Below are 17,957 nucleotides of genomic sequence, written 5' to 3' on the forward strand. Positions count from 1 at the left end.
TAAGAATGGACCTCCAGAACGAATTAAGTACGTAACCAGAGGTACCACTGTACAGTGGTACCTCTGGTTTTCAATGGGATCTGTTCTGGAGGTCCGGCCATATCCCGAAGTTTTCACAACTGGAGCACTGCTTCTGCGCATGCGCGAGCAGTGAAACACTTCTGGGTTTGCCACTTATAAAAGCCATATCCATCTCCTCCAAAGATTCTATCAACGGTGTCTCCAAATTTTTTTACACATCACTTGGGAAGACAGGTGAACTAATACCAGTGTCCTGGAAGAAGCAAAGATCACCAGTGTCGAAGCAATGATTCTTCAACATCAACTTCGCTGGACTGGTCATGTTGTTTGGATGCCTGATTATTGTCTTCCAAAGCAACTGCTCTATTCCGAACTTAAAAATGGAAAGTGTAATGCTGGTGGTCAACAAAAGAGGTTCAAAGACTGTCTCAAGGCAAATCCGAAAAAATGCAGTATAAACAATGGCAACTGGGGAACACTGGCCTGCAAGCGCTCCAATTGGAGAACAGCCTTTACCAAAGGTGTCACGGGTTTTGAAGACACTCGAACTCAGGACAAAAGGGAGAAATGAGCTAAGAGGAAGGTATGCTTGGTTAAACCCTCACCGTGATCAACTCCTGCCGGAAACCAATGTCCCCACTGTGGAAGGACGTGTGGATCCAGAATTGGCCTCCACAGTCACTTACGGACTCACTGTTAAAACCGTGTTCATGGAAGACAATCTTACTCGGCTACGAGTGATCACCAAAGAGAGAAGACTGCCACTGTCGTGCTTTCTATCATTTTAAAGTGCTATTTGACGTTTAAATTTGGTTTTCTTTTCCTTTCCTTTCCTCCTTTGCAAGCCACTTTGATTGCAATAGCAAAAAAACTGCTAACAGAAATCACCTTGTGCAACCACACTCGGAAGACTCTAAAAAGTTCAGATGGTGTCAGTTGGAAATGGCAGAGCTGGAAAAAGTTCAGAAATGGCCATCCAAAAATGATCAAGGTGCAATTCTCCCTTTTTAAGTTGGGGGGGAAGGAGGGTAAGATGGGGGAACCATGACCAGGAGCGTATAAAATTACGGTGCAGAGAAAGCAGAGATTTCTTTCCCTAACAATGGAACTCAGGAACATACAATAATAATAAAAATGAACGTCGGATGATTCAGGCTAGACAGAAAGAAGGAGGGCACAGACCATTGTTAATCTGCAGAATGGGCTTCATGAAAAGAGGATGAGACAGACTGGTGGAAGTCAAAGCCTTCCCTGCGGTGGCTGGAACAGGAGGACAGAGACACAGAGATATAAGGAAAGAACAATATCATTGTCTGGATAGGTCTCACTTCCTGGCTCACACTGAGAGGTTATTTTTAAATGTTCCCAGGGATGGAAAAGAGAGCGGCCTATAGGCACCAACGAGGGTTAGTTAGAAAAAGTAAAGACTTTAATGCAGCTGGAACCGGTAACATTTTTTGTTTGTTGCGAACACAAAAATCACTAAATGTAGTGGCAGGGAGAAGAGCAACACAGTTATTATTTACAGTGGTACCTTGGTTCTCAAACGCCTTCGTACTCAAACAACTTGGAACCCGAACGCTGCAAACCTAGAAGTAAGTGTTCCGGTTTGCGAACTTTTTTCAGAAGCTGAACGTGCTCCGTTTTGAGTGCTACACTTCCGATTTGAGTGTTACGTTTTTGCTTTTTATTTTGCGTTTTTGTTTTTATGGCTCTTTTTTGTGACTGTGTGGAACCCAGCCCAGCTACTGACTGATTGATTGTGTGACGGCAGTACATCCTTTATTGCTTCCATTTTGTGGATCAATGGTCTCGTTAGATAGCAAAATTCATGTCAAATTGCTGTTTTGGGGGTTGTTTTTAAAAGTCTGGAACGGATTAATCCGTTTTGCATTACTTTCTATGGGAAAGCGTGCCTTAGTTTTGGAATGCTTTTGGTTTTGGAACGGACTTCCGGAACGGATTAAGTTTGAGAACCAAGGTAACACTGTGGTGCAATTTTTCTAAAAATCCCTGCCAAGGCAAATGCAGCTCCAGGCTGAAGACTGGAAGAGGTGACTTAACTGCAGGCCAGGCTCTGAGTGGTTTTCAAGAATGCCGCTGTGCTGAAACACTAGAGACTAGAACAGGCACCCCCGAACATGGCCCTCCATATGTTTTGTGACTACAGTTCCCATCATCCCTGACCACTGGTCCTGTTAACTAGGGGTGATGGGAGTTGTAGTCCCAAAACATCTGGAGGGCTGAGTTTGGGGAGGCCTGGAATAGACTCACCCTGGGAAGGTACAATTGGGCATTGTAATCCATTGCCTGTATCCCATTGCAAACTGGGCTGAGACAGAAGCCTACGACAACCCTTCAGTTCTGGGAGAGTAGAGATTGCAGCACCCTTATAGCTTACAGTAGGCCATGGCTACTTAGGTAAAGGTAAAGGGCCTCCTGACCATTAGGTCCAATCATGGCTGACTCTGGGGTTGTGGCGCTCATCTTGCTTTATTGATCGAGGGAGTCGGCGTTCAGCTTCCGGGTCATTTGGCCAGCATGACTAAGCCGCTTCTGGCGAAAAATTTTGTTGCAAGTCTCACTTGCAATAATTACCAGCCAGGCTTGCAGAACATCACCCTCTTTCGACCAAAAGTGCATCTTAGGACACATCCATCTCTCCTCTGTAGCTGCGCATTTGCAAAGGAAGTTCAGCAGGGTGGGGCAGCTGGTCTTTCAAGGACGCTCATCCATCATCGTTCATCATCTCATTGCCCCCCAGAGAATTTTCCAAGGAACATGGCTTGGAATCCTGTACTATGAACAATCCCACAGTGAGCCAACACTACGACATTCACAGGCTCACTAATGCCAGTGTGTTGGAAGAAGCAAATATCATCCATGTTGAAGCAATGATTTTTCAACATCAATTTCGTTCAGTTCAATGTTGTGCGAATGCCTGATTATCGGCTTCCAAAGCAACTACAGTGGTACCTCTGGTTACGTACTTAATTCGTTCCGGAGGTCCGTTCTTAACCTGAAACTGTGCTTATCCTGAAGCACCACTTTAGCTAATGGGGCCTCCCACTGCTGCCGCCGCACGATTTCTGTTCTCATCCTGAAGCAAAGTTCTTAACCCGAGGTACTATTTCTGGGTTAGCGGAGTCTGTAACCTGAAGCGTATGCAACCCAAGGTACCACTGTACTCTATTCCAAAATGGAAAGCGTAATGCTGGTGGTCAACAAAAGAGGTTCGAAGACTCTCTCCAGGTAAATCTTTAAAAATGTAGTATAAACACCGACAACCGGGAAACACTGGTCTGCGAGCACTCCAGTTGGAGAACAGCCTTTACCAAAGGTGTTATGTGCTTTGAAGCCACTCGAATTCAGGACGAAAGAGAGAAAAAGGAAGGCACGTTTGGCAAACCCTCATCGTGATCAACTCCTGCCCGGAAAACAATGTCCCCACTGTGGAAGGACATGTGAATCCAGAATTGGCCTCCACAGTCACTTAGGGACTCACTGTTAAGTTCGTGTTCATGGAAGACAATCTTACTCGGCTACGAGGGATCACCAAAGAAGACAGCATTCATGAATGGGGAACCTGCCTCTCCCCAAGTCTGGAAGGAGAAGGGTCAACAGAGCTCTACTAGACCAAGGGAGACAGACTCTAACTTTGTCTGATGTGTATCCTCAGTTGCCACAAGGAGAACGGGGAAGAGGGAGGTTCAACAAGGGCACCGCCTCCCAAGAGATGCTCAGAGGGTAGTGAGATGAAAGGTCTCTTCCGCGGTGGCCCCAATGTGGGATGTTCTTCCCAGGAAAGCCTCCCTGGCAAACATTACAGCCTCAAGAATGACAGACAAATACATGCTTCTCTCCAAATGCCTGGGAAAATAAGTAACAGTCCGTTTTGGGGTGGTTTATGGTTTGGATAAGGGACGCGGATGGCACTGTGGGTTAAACCACAGAGCCTAGGACTTGCTGATCAGAAGGTTGGTGGTTCGAATTCTCGTGATGGGGTGAGCTCCCTTTCCTCGGTCTTTGCTCCTGCCCAACCTATCAGTTTGAAAGCATGTCAAAGGGCGAGCAGATAAATAGGTACCGCTCTGGCGGGAAGGTAAACGGCGTTTCCGTGCTCTGCTCTGGTTCGCCAGAAGAGGCTTAGTCATGCTGGCCACATGACCCGGAAGCTGTACGAGATGAGCGTCGCAACCCCAGAGTCGGTCACAACTGGACCCAATGGTCAGGGGTCCCTTTACCTTTTTTATTGTTTCGATGGGTGCGGGGGTTATTTTAGGCTGCTGTTTGTTTGTTTTCATTCATTTCATCAATTTCATACACCGCTTGATTGTAAAGAAACCTTGAAGCGGTTTGCAGGAATAAACATCAAACAATAAAATCGTCAGTAAGACTTTAGGAAAGTTGAAACAAGAATAAACAACAAACAGATTAAAACTCACACCAAGTTTCTAAATATCTGGGTAGGCTTGTCTTAAGCAAAAATGCTTTTAGCAGGCGGGCTTTACCTGCTAATAGTAACACGAACCTGGCCCCCGTTGCTGTTTCAGTATAATTGCTTTAATGCATTTTTTATTTATATATTTTATTCTGCCTTTTCTTGTTCCTGTTAGTCTTTTCTGGACTCCTTCAGACCATGCAGAAGCAATGCATAGATTGGATGGAAGGGAGCCCTAAATGTGTGGTGGTTTTGCACCTCTGTGCAGAATTTGTCTTGCTTCTTCTATTAAGGCTAACGCAGACCAAAGCTGTGTACACCTTTATATATCTTTAAACCATATGTTTTCCCCTCAAAGAATTCTTTAAGGGCTGCTGGGACCTCTTAACCCTGAGAGAACTAATTGACATTGCCCAGAACTCTTCGAGGGAAAGAATGTGCATTAAAGGTATGCACAGCCTGTTTTCGGTTTCTGAATCAGCAGAATAAGGCTTCCGTCTGTTTATTTTTTTTAAATACCCCCCCCCCCAAAAAAAAACCCCCAAACGCACAATGGTTCAGAGTTGATTCATCTGTCTCGGACTTCCTTTTGACTAAGGCATGACTAATAAACCTTCCCTCATTTTCTTGCCTGGTTGCAAAGTTCACCGGAGGTTTTCTTTAAATATGACAATTATTTTTTTTCCTTGCAGAGGCATGAATTCTGTCCATGCTGGAAATCTAGGCCTTGACTCCCCTACATGCATAGGATCACAGAACTGTAGAGTTGCTGGGTACCACTGAGGGGCAGATCTAGTGCAACTCCTTGCAATAGGATCGCAGGGGGCACCCATATTAGTACCCGTGGGCACAACTTTTCCAGGTCGCCTTCTTCCTCTGTCTACCGCCGCAGATACCGGAGCGGCGTCCTCGTCCCTCGCTGCTAGCTGCCCAGCCAGACACTTGACCAGCTCCCATCATCTGGGACCTCAAAGTGTCTCGAAGCGACTTGCAATGCAAAACAAGAACTAGCAAAAAAATATCACCGTGCTCAGGAACAAGGATAAAACCAGAACCTAAAAAGTGCAAGCGTAAATAGTCACAAAAAGACATATCCAACTCACGCCACCGAAAGCATGAGAGGCCATAAAAAAGGTAAAGGGACCCCTGACCATTAGGTCCAGTTGTGACCGACTCTGGGGTTGCGGCGCTCATCTCGCTTTATTGGCCGAGGGAGCCGGTGTACAGCTTCCGGGTCATGTGGCCAGCATGACTAAGCCGCTTCTGGCGAACCAGAACAGCGCATGGAAACACCATTTACCTTCCCGCCAGAGTGGTACCTATTTATCTACTTGCACTTTGACGTGCTTTCGAACTATTGGTTGGCAGGAGCAGGGACCGAGCAACAGGAGCTCACCCCGTCGCGGGGATTCGAACCGCCGACCTTCTGATTGGCAAGTCCTAGGCTCTGTGGTTTAACCCACAGCGCCACCCACGTCCCACACATGAGAGGCCATAAACTTATCCAATAACCCTCCAAGTTGAGGGCAAAAAAGTCCTGGGTAAATAAAAACGGCTTTGCCTGGTGCCTGAACATAGGCAATGACTCTGCCAAGTGGGCCTCCTTGGGAAGGATATTTCACAAACAGGGAGCCACCACTGAGAAGGCCCAGCTGGTCCAACCTAGCAGAACCACCCACCTTGAAGGAGATGCCATGCTATTTTCTCACTTGACACCCACGCCTGTTCATCTTCCTTTGCCTGTTTTTATGTTCTTATGTTCTTTGTATACTGTGTTAGTTTTATTATGTTAGCCGCCGTGAGCCTGGCTCCGGCTGGGGAGGGTGGGGTACAAATAAAGTATTATTATTATTATAGTGGTACCTCTGGTTGCGAATGGGATCTGTTCTGGAGGCCCGTTCGCAACATGAAAAGAGTGCCACCCGCAGCGGCGCATCTGCAAACGCGTGGGTTGCAATTCGCCACTTCTGCGCATGCGCATGACATCATTTTGCACTTCTACACATGCGGCGAAACCCAGAAGTAACCCTTTCCGGTACTTCTGGGTCACCGTGGGAACGTAACCTGAAAAAACGTAACATGAAGCGGACGTAACATGAGGTATGACTGTACAGTCACACCTCAGGTTGAAGTAGCTTCGGGATGAGTCTCTTCAGGTTGTGCGCGGAACGGAACGCGTTACTTCTGGGTTTCGCCGCTCGTGCATGCTCAGACGGTCAAAATGAAGTCACACGCTTGCGCGGAAGCGGCGAATTGCGACCTGCGCATGTGCAGACGCACGGATGCGGGTTGTGTTCGCTTCAGGATGTGAACAGGGCTCCGGAACAGATCCCGTTCGCATCCAGAGGTACCACTGTATTATGATTATTTATTATTATTCCTCATTCCCCAATGACAATTTCAGATTGTAGATTCCTAGCGAGCAGGGACCCACCTCTCCTAGTCTGGGCACAATACAGCAAGGCACCACAGGCAGTGAATCGGAGAATCATAGAGTTGGAAGGGACCTTCAGGGATCATCTAGTCCAACCCCCTGCAATGCAGGAATCTCAGCTGAAGCATCCATGGCAGATGGCAATCCAGCCTCTGCTTAAAAACCTCCAAGGAATGTGCCATGTAAAAAACCCAAAACAATGATCTCTTTTTACATCAAAGACAGGATATTCTAAAACTCCGAGCGATTCCTGCTTTCTTCTTTGGCGCAGACACTTAAGCATTGCACCCAAACCCAGCCAAGATCTCTATTTTTACGTCCTGGAATTTCAAACCAGACAGGGCAATTGACATGTCTGGGCTTATCTCCCAAGAGCAAACTTTTTAACCTCTCTCAAGCTTTGTGTTCAGAGAAGGGGTTTCCCCCTCCCTCAATTCAGGAATCCCTTTAATTCTGTCATGACTTCATAGGGAAGGTTTTACAGCAAAGGTCCCAGAAGCAGCCTCCTACTCACTTTCACAACTCTTTTCCCGATAATTTGGCCTGTTTGGAGGATGGGGTGGGGGGAGGAAGGAGAAGAGAGAGAGAGGAGGGTAAACTGCAAGGTGGAGGGTTGCTGGGGGTGGGTGGGGGGTCATGAAAACAGAGAAGGGGGCAATGTTTGAAAGCAAAGACTGGGCACTGGAGGCAGGCACCAGAACGCCAGCCGTGGATCATATTACTTGCAGCCACCGTGGCAATTGCTAGCACACTTCCAGGAAGAGGAGAAACCCAGATCAGAAAGTGGAGAGAAAGAGAGCAAAAGGAAAGGAGCAGTTCAAGAGGTACCTTGATTCTCAGACTTAATCCGTTCCAAAACCAAAAGCGTTCCAAAACCAAGGCACGCTTTCCCATAGAAAGCAATGCAAAACGGATCGATCCATTCCAGACTTTTTAAAACAACCCTTAAAACAGCAATTTGACATGAATTTTACTATCTAACGAGACCACTGATCTGTAAAATGAAAGCGATAAACAATGTGCTGCAGTCACACAATCAATCAATCGATAGCTGGACCGAGTTGTTCCACACAGTCACAAAAACAAAATAAAAAGAGCTGCAAAAACAAAAGCGTAAAATAAATAGCAAAAACAGACATCAGAGTAACACTCAAATTGGAAGTGTGGAACTCAAATTGGAAGCATTAATACTCAAAACGGAGCAAGTTTGGATTCCGGAAAAAGTTCACAAACCGGGACACTTACTTCCGGGTTTGCAGTGTTTGGGTTCCAAGTTGCTTGAGTACCAAAGCGTTTGAGAACCGAGGTACCACTGTCTAGCCAATTTCATTTGCCGTGGGCAGGCAGGTTTCCTCACCCAGCTGAATTCCCTCTCAGACTTGACAGAAACCTCCTCCCTGATGGAGAACAGCCTTTACCAAAGGTGTCATGGGCTTTGAAGACACTCGAACTCAGGGCGCAAGGTAGAAATGCGCTAAGAGGAAGGCACGCTTGGCAAATCCACACCGTGATCAACTCCCGCCTGGAAACCAATGTCCCCACTGTGGAAGGACGTGTGGATTCAGAATTGGCCGCCACAGTCACTTACGGACTCACTGCTAAAACCCTGTTATGGAAGACGAACTTACTCAGCTACAAGGGATCGCCAAAGAAGAAAGAAATTGGATCACATTGGTACCACCGGATTTCTCCACACGCACAGCTCAGTGAGGCAACGGAAGGGACCCTGCAACTCAGAGGCAGTACACATGCTTGGAGTGCAGAAGAACCCATTTTCGAAAGCCAGCATCTTAAGGTAGGGCTGGGAAGGGCAGCTGGCTGAAGCTCAGGAGACCCACTTATGTCTGACTCAGTCGAAGGCGGATTCTTATGAGCTTATGGTTCTGGAGTACCTGCTTGGCATGCAGAAGGCACCAGGTTAAATCCTGGCACTTACAGGTAGGGATGGGAACTGCCCCGTCCGAAACACTGGAGGGAGCTCCTTCCAGACCTGCTTCCAGATGGTTTGCAGAATGAAAGAATCCTAGATGCAGGGAATATGCAGTTGTCCTGCATGGGAATCAAACCTGCAAGGTTGCCATTGTCAGCCCCACGCTCTCACAAACTGAGCTCTCCAGGCTGTTAGTCCGAAACTTCTGGAGGGAACCAGGCTAGTGAAAGATGGACAACATGAAACTCAATTCTGCTAATCCTGGAGTGGCAGAGCGGATTGTACAACTGGAATAAAAGTAAAGGTAAAGGGACCCCTGACCATTAGGTCCAGTCGTGTCCGACTCTGGGGTTGCGGCACTCATCTCGCTTTATTGGCCGAGGGAGCCGGCGTACAGCTTCCGGGTCATGTGGCCAGCATGACTAAGCCACTTCTCTGGCAAACCAGAGCAGCGCACGGAAACGCCGTTTACCTTCCCGCCAGAGCGGTACCTATTTATCTACTTGCACTTTGAGGTGCTTTTGAACTGCTAGGTTGGCAGGAGCTGGGAAAGAGCAACGGGAGCTCACCCATTGCGGGGATTCGAACCGCCAACCTTATGATCGGCAAGTCCTAGGCTCTGTGGTTTAACCCACAGCGCCAACCGCGTCCCAACTGGAATAAGGAGGGGCCATTTTCAAATGCTTGCTCAAATCATTATTCCCCCACCGCCCCATTTATTTGCTTTTTAAAAAAGGAAACAGATACACGTGGGGGTTAATGTTCCAGGTGAGCCTGCACCTTGCGCCGAAACTTGCAAGCAGGGAGCATCCAAAAACATGAACTCCGACCTCCAGCGGTACAGTCCATCCCCCATTTCAGAACCGTACCACCTTATTCCACCACCTACATGTCTCGATCCCTCGCAGCTACATGACTGAAGTGACCCTGCTGACAAGCAAATGCATTTCGAAATTCTGTTCCTGGTCCGTTTACATGTGCAAGCCATCGCTGGGTGCCTGTAGAGTAGACCAACAGGCCAGTGTGTGTGTGTGTACATGCAAACACACATTTCCCCCTTTGTTTTAACGACCCGTTCTCCACCTTACAATGTTTGACTTGTACACTTAAAATGTCTTAAGTATGTAGCCTAAACACCTAAACACCTAAGGAATCAGCCCAAAGGAATCCAATGAATCCACTCCACACACTAACACGTGTTAGCGGCATCCAAGGCTAATAAACACACCGGCAAGGCAATTTAATAATAATAATAATAATAATAATAATAATAATAATAATAATAATAGCTTCTTTGCAATGAAATGTTTTAAGCTCTTCACCCAGCTGGCAAGAAAGCAGTTCCATTTGAAAACATCCTTTCTTAAGCCAGAACTTTGCAAAAGTCCTGGAAAATAATGAATGCCTTTGATTTCAGGAAGCGAAAACAGACATACACAAACAAACACACACACCTCTCTTGAACAGACCGGCTTCAAGGGCGTCCCTCGGTTTTGATCATCTCACTCCATCGCAGTTTCTCTGGAAACCGACCCTTTAAGTTTCAAAGCACGTGTACGTGTGTGTGTGTGTGTGTACGCTTGTTCCACCCCCGGGGACAGAAATGGGTGCTTTAAAAATCCACCCCAAGTATGGATGGATGGATAGGAAACAGACCAGGTATCCAACGTGGTAGTTTAGCATCGAGTAAAATAATAAAATAATAAAATAAATGAATGAAAGGGGGAAAGATGCAGGACATCAGCACGTCTGAATGCGCCCATGATGGAGGAGATGTGGCGAGCCTGCCTTCCCGTCAGGGGAAACGAGCTCCGGGGAAAACGCGGCGCAACTTTCATAAAGCTCACCTTTGTTTGCCTGGCTCCAGCTCTTGCAACCTGGGAAGAGTCCCTCCCCGCGCCTGCTCTCCGCAAACGATGCGAATCCAATTCGCATTCGCGCCCGCCCTTTCCCAAGTTCGGGTCCCCAGCAGAGCAAGCCAGCGCCGACCCCCCACCCCTTCCCTCACAAAAAAAGACTTCCAAAAGAGGGTTGCCCAAATCGGAAAGTTTTGCAAGAAGAGCACAGACGGCCGCTCACCTTCCTATTTTATAATTTTGGGCTTCGGAGACTTGCAATGGAGGAGAGGTTTCTCTGCTTCCGTCTCCTCCTGGGCAGCCAAGCTCCTCGCCAAGCGGAGCAGACCGGGGCTGGGAAGACGCAATTTCAAAAAGAAAAATACAACCCAACCGGCAATGGAGCAAGAAGGGGGAGGGAAAAAAAAGCGAGGCTTGCAATGGAATCCACAAGGAAAGCAGCTTTCCGAAGTAGCCGAAGCAGCTGCCGCCTCCCCGGCCAGCGCTTTGCAAAATCGCGGCTGCTCGGCTTGTCTCTTTTTGTGGAAGTCCCCAGCAGGCCAACTGGATCTCTTTTCTCCGCGCACACACACAAAACACACCCCTCTGGGATCAGCCTTTCACCTCTGCTCGATGCAACCCCTCCTTCTTCCCCCTTCAATGCACTAATCCCTCCTTCTTTCCCCGCATCATCTCCTCTCCAGCGGCCAGGCGGGCGGGCGCGCGCTCTCTGCTAGCATGTGCCGGCTGCCTCTCCAAAGGCACCAGCTGAACGGCGGCGGCGGCGGCTGCAACTCCTCTTTCCCTGCCTTCCCCGGGCGGGGAGCGTCTCCAAAGTGCACAGCTCTGCCCCGCGCGCCCAACCAAGGCGGCCGCCAGCTGCCCGGGGTGCTGGTTTGGAGAGGTTGCTGCGCGCGCGGAGAGAGGCGCGCAGGGATCGTCTCTCTGAGTTGGGCGGGTGGCTGCTGCTGTTGTTGTTTAGTCGTTTAGTCGTGTCCGACTCTTCGTGACCCCCTGGACCAGAGCACGCCAGGCACTCCTGTCTTCCACTGCCTCCCGCAGTTTAGTCAAACTCATGTTCGTAGCTTCGAGAACACTGCCCAACCATCTCGTCCTCTGTCGTCCCCTTCTCCTTGTGCCCTCCATCTTTCCCAACATCAGGGTCTTTTCCAGGGAGTCTTCTCTTCTCATGAGGTGGCCAAAGTCTTGGAGCCTCAGCTTCAGGATCTGTCCTTCAGGTGAGCACTCAGGGCTGATTTCCTTAGGAATGGATAGGTGTGGTCTTCTTGCAGTCCATGGGACTCTCAAGAGTCTCCTCCAGCACCATAATTCAAAAGCATCCATTCTTCAGCGATCAGCCTTCTTTATGGTCCAGCTCTCACTTCCATGGATCACTGCCTTGTTGTGGCGAAGGGGCTTGAATAACTCAGAGAAGCTATGAGCTCTGTGGTGTGCAGGGCCACCCAAGATGGACAGGTCATAGTGGGGAGTTTTGACCAAACGTGATCCACCTGGAGCAGGAACCGGCAAGCCACTCCAGTATCCCTGCCAAGAAAACTCCATGGACAAAGACAATGGGAAGGTGGCTATGCACAACTTTGCAGGCGGCAGTTGCTTCTCTCTGGGTGGGGTGGGGTGTGGGGGGAAAGAATGGGTGTAGTCAAGGGTTGTGTGTAAGGGGGCAGCTGTCCCCCATTATCCTCAGTGGGGTTTTTTCCTTTAAAAATGTTTTTTTTAAAAAATGCTTTTTATTAAGTTTTCAAAAAATGCAGACAAACGGAATAATACTTAAATATTCCACAATCCAATGTTTACTAAACGCTCTATCGCGCGCGGACTTCCCTCCCTCCCTTCAACAGGTTTCCGTATTATTCTCTTTTCCCGCAGATTCTTAATTACATTCTATCCACGTCACAAAATTTATTTTAGTCCTACTACAGTCTTTAAACTTCTACAGTTGCTGCTTATATATTCAACAAATTTACTCCATTCCTTTTTGAACTTTGTTTCTTCTTGGTTCAGGATCCTATGTTTTAATTTTGCTAATTCTACATATTCATAATTTTGCTAATTCTACATATTAGTAGCCCAAAAATGGAAAACACAGGAAATACCAGCATTAGTGGAGTGCAGACAAAAATGGTTGAATATGTAGAATCCTAAAAAAATGTTTAGGGGGTGCTCTCATTTTCCTACTCCTATTGAAATACTTCCCCTTAATAAGGCCAAACTTGAGATTCACAAAATGTTTAGGGGCAGCGCTTTTTTCCTAAAAGAAATGTTTTGGGGTACGCTCATTTTCCTACTCATATTGAAATACTGCCCCTCAATGGGGCCAAACTTAGATTCACGAAATGTTTTGGAGTATGCGTACCCCCAGGAAAAAAAGCACTAATATTCCTCAAAAAGTATTGGAGAGCATTAAAAAATTAATTAACGGATGTTCTGCTCCCCCCCCAGCAGAAGCCTGTCCCCCATCTCCCCCCAAAAAAAGCTTTTGGGGAGACTTCCCCAAAACAGCTCATCAACCTGTTGGGCCCCCTCCTAAAAAAAATCCTGGCTATGCCAGTGAAATGAGGGTGCAACTTTGCAAGGAGAGATAAGTGTGTGTGTGTGTACTGCAGGCAAGGACAAGGGGTTGTGTGTAGTCTTTCAAAAGCAGAGATACAGTGGTACCTCGGGTTAAGAACTTAATTCATTCCTGAGGTCCGTTCTTAACCTGAAACTGTTCTTAACCTGTTTAGCTAATGGGGCCTCCTGCTGCCGCTGTGCGATTTCTGTTCTCATCCTGAAGCAAAGTTCTTAACGTGAGGTACTATTTCTGGGTTAGTGGAATCTGTAACCTGAAGCGCATGTAACCTGAAGCGTATGTAACTCGAGGTACCACTGTACTTCCCTTGATCTGGATGAGAATTCACGAACCAGCCTCTGGAGAACTCGGAAAGCGTGTCATTAAAAAAGTGACCTGCGTTTTATTTAAAAGGTGCATCGGCGACAGGCAGCAGTACTATTTCTGGGTTAGCGGAGTCTGTAACCTGAAGCGTATGTAACCCGAGGTACTGCTGTACAGGGGGTGGCTGGATCGTGCTTGCTCCCACTCCTTTTCCACCCACCCACCCAACTCCGGAGGGGGTGGGTTTGTATGTTAGGGACATGAGGAGGAGGTAGCGAGCAGTTGGGGGGGGGGGAGGTAGAAAGTTTCAGCAGATGGATGCAGAGAAGGGAACATCTGTGGGAGGGGGAGGGGAGGTTTTGGGCTCTTTTCCAGCCCCCCCCCCAGTAACAGCTTGGTGGAGGGCAGAGAGCAGTCCTAGGAGACGGGTTGGGATGAGGCAGAACAATTATTCCAGATTTCTTTCATTTTGGTGATAAATTTGGTGCTGCTTGCTAAGGACCTAGGTTGAGTCAGCCACAAAGTAGGTGGTACTGTGGTGTAAACCACTGGGCTTGCTGATCAGAAGGTTGGTAGTTTGAATCCACCCATTGTGGCTGTCCAGGGGTCCTTTACCTTTTCTTTTTATCCTGGAAGTGGTGGATTTATACTAAATATTCTAAACCGGCTAACCTCCGCCCGAGCATAACTAATTCAATGGAGTTTTCAGCCTAGATCTCTACAGTGCAGTGGCGTAGCGTGGGGGGTGCAGGGGGGGCCGGCGGCACCGGGCGCAACATCTGGGGGGGCGCGCTCGCACTCGAGTGCTAAAATCCACGGGTTAGAGGGCGCAAATTACTTGCCTTGCCCCGGGTGCTGACAACCCACGCTACACCACTGGTACAGTGGTACCTGGGGTTACAGACACTTCAGGTTACAGACGCTTCAGGTTACAGACTCCGCTAACCCAGAAATATTACCTCAAGTTAAGAACTTTGCTTCAGGATGAGAACAGAAATCGTTCGGTAGCAGCAGGAGGTCCCATTAGCTAAAGTGGTGCTTCAGGTTAAGAACAGTTTCAGGTTACGAACGGACCTCCAGCACGAATTAAGTACTTAACCCGAGGTACCACTGTACAGGGTAGCAAAAGATCAGGCTTCCACTACACGGATGAGGGTCGATTAGACTCTGACCATGTGCAAAGTGCATCCTGTTTGTGCCCAGTAACAGCTGGGGTTAGGGGCTGCAGAACGGGTGCCGGGAAATAATTTCCTGGGTTAGTTCATGCAAACTAGCGCAGCCAGGTGAGATAAGTGCCGAGCTACTGAGAAGCAATAGGGAGCTAGGTATTGGCCATTAAGGCCAACTGGCCATGCCAAAAGCTATCTTTCCCTGCAGCGAAGAGTGGAGACGTGACACAGGAAAGATGTGTCCCTTTTAAGGTTTGGAGAAGGAGAGGGGACATTTAGCTAAAGTTCTTGGGAAGGAGAAAGGAGGGGACTATCAGGAGTACATGCAGGAGCCAGGCCCTGTGACCAGTAGGGCTTCGCAGGACTGGGGCCTTCCTAAGTTTGTTCTGGAGAGGCAAGACATGGCCACACAGGTGAGGCCAATTGGTAACTCACAGCACCTGGTGGCAAGAGCCGGGAAGGGATATAAGGTCAGCGTTTCCCTTCAGCTCTTTGCCATAGCAACACGCTTCCTGATCCTTGGACCTTGACTCCTTGCTTCTCGACCCTCGGACCCCTGACTCCATGACTCCTTGCTTCTCGACCCTCGGACCCTTGACTTCATGACTCCTTGCTTCTCGACCCTCGGACCCCTGACTTCATGACTCCTTGCTTCTCGACCCTCGGACCCTTGACTTCATGACTCCTTGCTTCTCGATCCTCGGACCCCTGACTTCATGACTCCTTGCTTCTCGACCCTCGGACCCCTGACTTCATGACTCCTTGCTTCTCGATCCTCGGACCCCTGACTTCATGACTCCTTGCTTCACGACCCTCGGACCCTTGACTTCATGACTCCTTGCTTCTCGACCCTTGGACCCCTGACTTCATGACTCCTTGCTTCTCGACCCTCGGACCCCTGACTTCATGACTCCTTGCTTCTTGATCCTCGGACCCCTGACTTCATGACTCCTTGCTTCTCGACCCTCGGACCCTTGACTTCATGACTCCTTGCTTCTCGACCCTTGGACCCCTGACTTCATGACTCCTTGCTTCTCGACCCTCGGACCCCTGACTTCGTGACTCCTTGCTTCTCGACCCTCGGACCCCTGACTTCATGACTCCTTGCTTCTCGACCCTCGGACCCCTGACTTCATGACTCCTTGCTTCTCGACCCTCGGACCCCTGACTTCATGACTCCTTGCTTCTTGACCCTTGGACCCCTGACTTCATGACTCCTTGCTTCTCGACCCTTGGACCCCTGACTTCATGACTCCTTGCTTCTCGACCCTCGGACCCCTGACTTCATGACTCCTTGCTTCTCGACCCTCGGACCCCTGACTTCATGACTCCTTGCTTCTCGACCCTTGGACCCCTGACTTCATGACTCCTTGCTTCTCGACCCTCGGACCCTTGACTTCATGACTCCTTGCTTCTCGACCCTCGGACCCTTGACTTCATGACTCCTTGCTTCTCGACCCTTGGACCCCTGACTTCATGACTCCTTGCTTCTCGACCCTCGGACCCCTGACTTCATGACTCCTTGCTTCACGACCCTCGGACCCTTGACTTCATGACTCCTTGCTTATCGACCCTTGGACCCCTGACTTCATGACTCCTTGCTTCTCGACCCTTGGACCCCTGACTTCATGACTCCTTGCTTCTCGACCCTCGGACCCTTGACTTTGTGACTCCTTGCTTCTCGACGTTTGGACCCTTGACTTCCTGACTCCTTGGTTCTCGACCCTTGGACCCCTGACTTCGTAACTCCTTGCTTCTCGACCCTTGGACCCCTGACTTCATGACTCCTTGCTTCTTTATCCTCGAACCCCTGACTTCATGACTCCTTACTTCTTGATCCTTGGACCCTTGACTTCATGACTCCTTGCTTCTCGACCCTCAGACCCTTGACTTTATGACTCCCTGCTTCTCGACCCTCGGACCCCTGACTTCATGACTCCCTGCTTCTCGACCCTTGGACCCTTGACTTCATGACTCCTTGCTTCTCGACCCTCAGACCCTTGACTTTATGACTCCCTGCTTCTTGACCCTTGGACCCCTGGCTTCTGGACTCTCGTTCCTGCTCCCACCCAGCCATCTTGCCCCCGGTCCCGACGTCCTCAGCCGGGACTTCGATCTCCCGTAGACCGGACCGTGACAGGGCCAGAACAGTTGGCATAGGCATTTTCGGGGCAGAACCATCTTTTAGGGCTGGGACAGAGACATGTAGGATGTCTTGGACTCCAGTGCTGTGGGGGTCAAGGTGTAATGCTGCAAATTCTCTTCCTCCACCGAGACCCATGTGTAAAATAAGCAGTCTCCAACGTGCCTGAATTCCCAATGGAAACACGACCCTGGGTTCGAGTCCTACCATCCAGAGCAGGAGAGAACAAGCTTGCGCCATCCTCCATGAGACTGCCCTTGAGATATTTGAAGATGGCTATCTCCTCTTCTTCCAGGCTAAACATACCTAGCTCCTTCAACCATTCCTCATCAGGCTTGGTTTTCAGACCTTTGATCATCTTGGTCGCCCTCCTCTGCACACCTTCCATATCCTATTGTCAGTGTGTTTGTAATTTTGGCAAGGACCAAAGTGTTCTGTGAATAGGTAGCATGCAAGAGTATCGAAGCCTCAGGCCGCAGCCATCTGGAGTCATACTTACTAAAGTTTGTTTGTTTCAGTCTCCCCGGGCATCCCTGTAATAAAGTTTGCAGCAGCAAATATTAACACTGCTGTTGCCATTGTTACAAACACATCTGCTCTGCACCCTCGCTTAAGCTGGTGCGGGTTAGCTGATGCCTCAAGAAAGGTCATTACAGAAAATTACATTAGTCAGCCCAGACTATCGCAGATGAACCCACCCTGGTGACTTCACTGAGACATTTTGTAATCTGAGGCACACCCGACGATGTAAGCTTACATTCCTCCTCCTTGCTGCGTTGGACTGACATGAATTATAACAACAAAACACATTCAGCCATGGCAAAATTGACCTGAATGGTGAAGCCTGAAGGCATTTTCATCCTGGTTTCTCATGTAGGGCTAGCTGCTTTTTGGTATCTCAAAAAACAAGGAACAACTTCTGAGATTTCCCCGAGGTTCATAGGAAGCTCACCATCAACAATTGGAGTTTCTGGTAGATTAAAAACAAAAACAAAAACACAACAACTTTAGATATGGGACATTGGGTTTGGTTTCATTTTCAGCTGAACTGCTGACAATCCAGAGTCTGTGTTCACCATCACATTATCCGT

The 17,957-nt window shown here is 48.7% G+C and overlaps 1 protein-coding gene across 2 annotated transcripts in view; it reads right to left on the bottom strand.

Moving 5' to 3' along the window:
- The window catches only part of TSKU (tsukushi, small leucine rich proteoglycan), a 32,074-nt gene extending 20,644 nt beyond the window's left edge, over positions 1 to 11,430 (bottom strand). Inside the window, exon 1 of one of the 2 annotated variants that reach the window (XM_083737173.1) lies at positions 10,906 to 11,430. The gene's annotated coding sequence lies outside the window, so the exon portion shown is untranslated. Of the gene's footprint in view, positions 1 to 10,673 lie in introns of both variants that reach the window. The other variant, XM_083737174.1, reaches the window with a different exon arrangement.
- Positions 11,431 to 17,957: the final 6,527 nt, after the last annotated feature.

This window comes from Podarcis gaigeae (assembly GCF_964106915.1).
Source record: "Podarcis gaigeae genome assembly, chromosome: 4".
NCBI classification, from domain to species: domain Eukaryota; kingdom Metazoa; phylum Chordata; class Lepidosauria; order Squamata; family Lacertidae; genus Podarcis; species Podarcis gaigeae.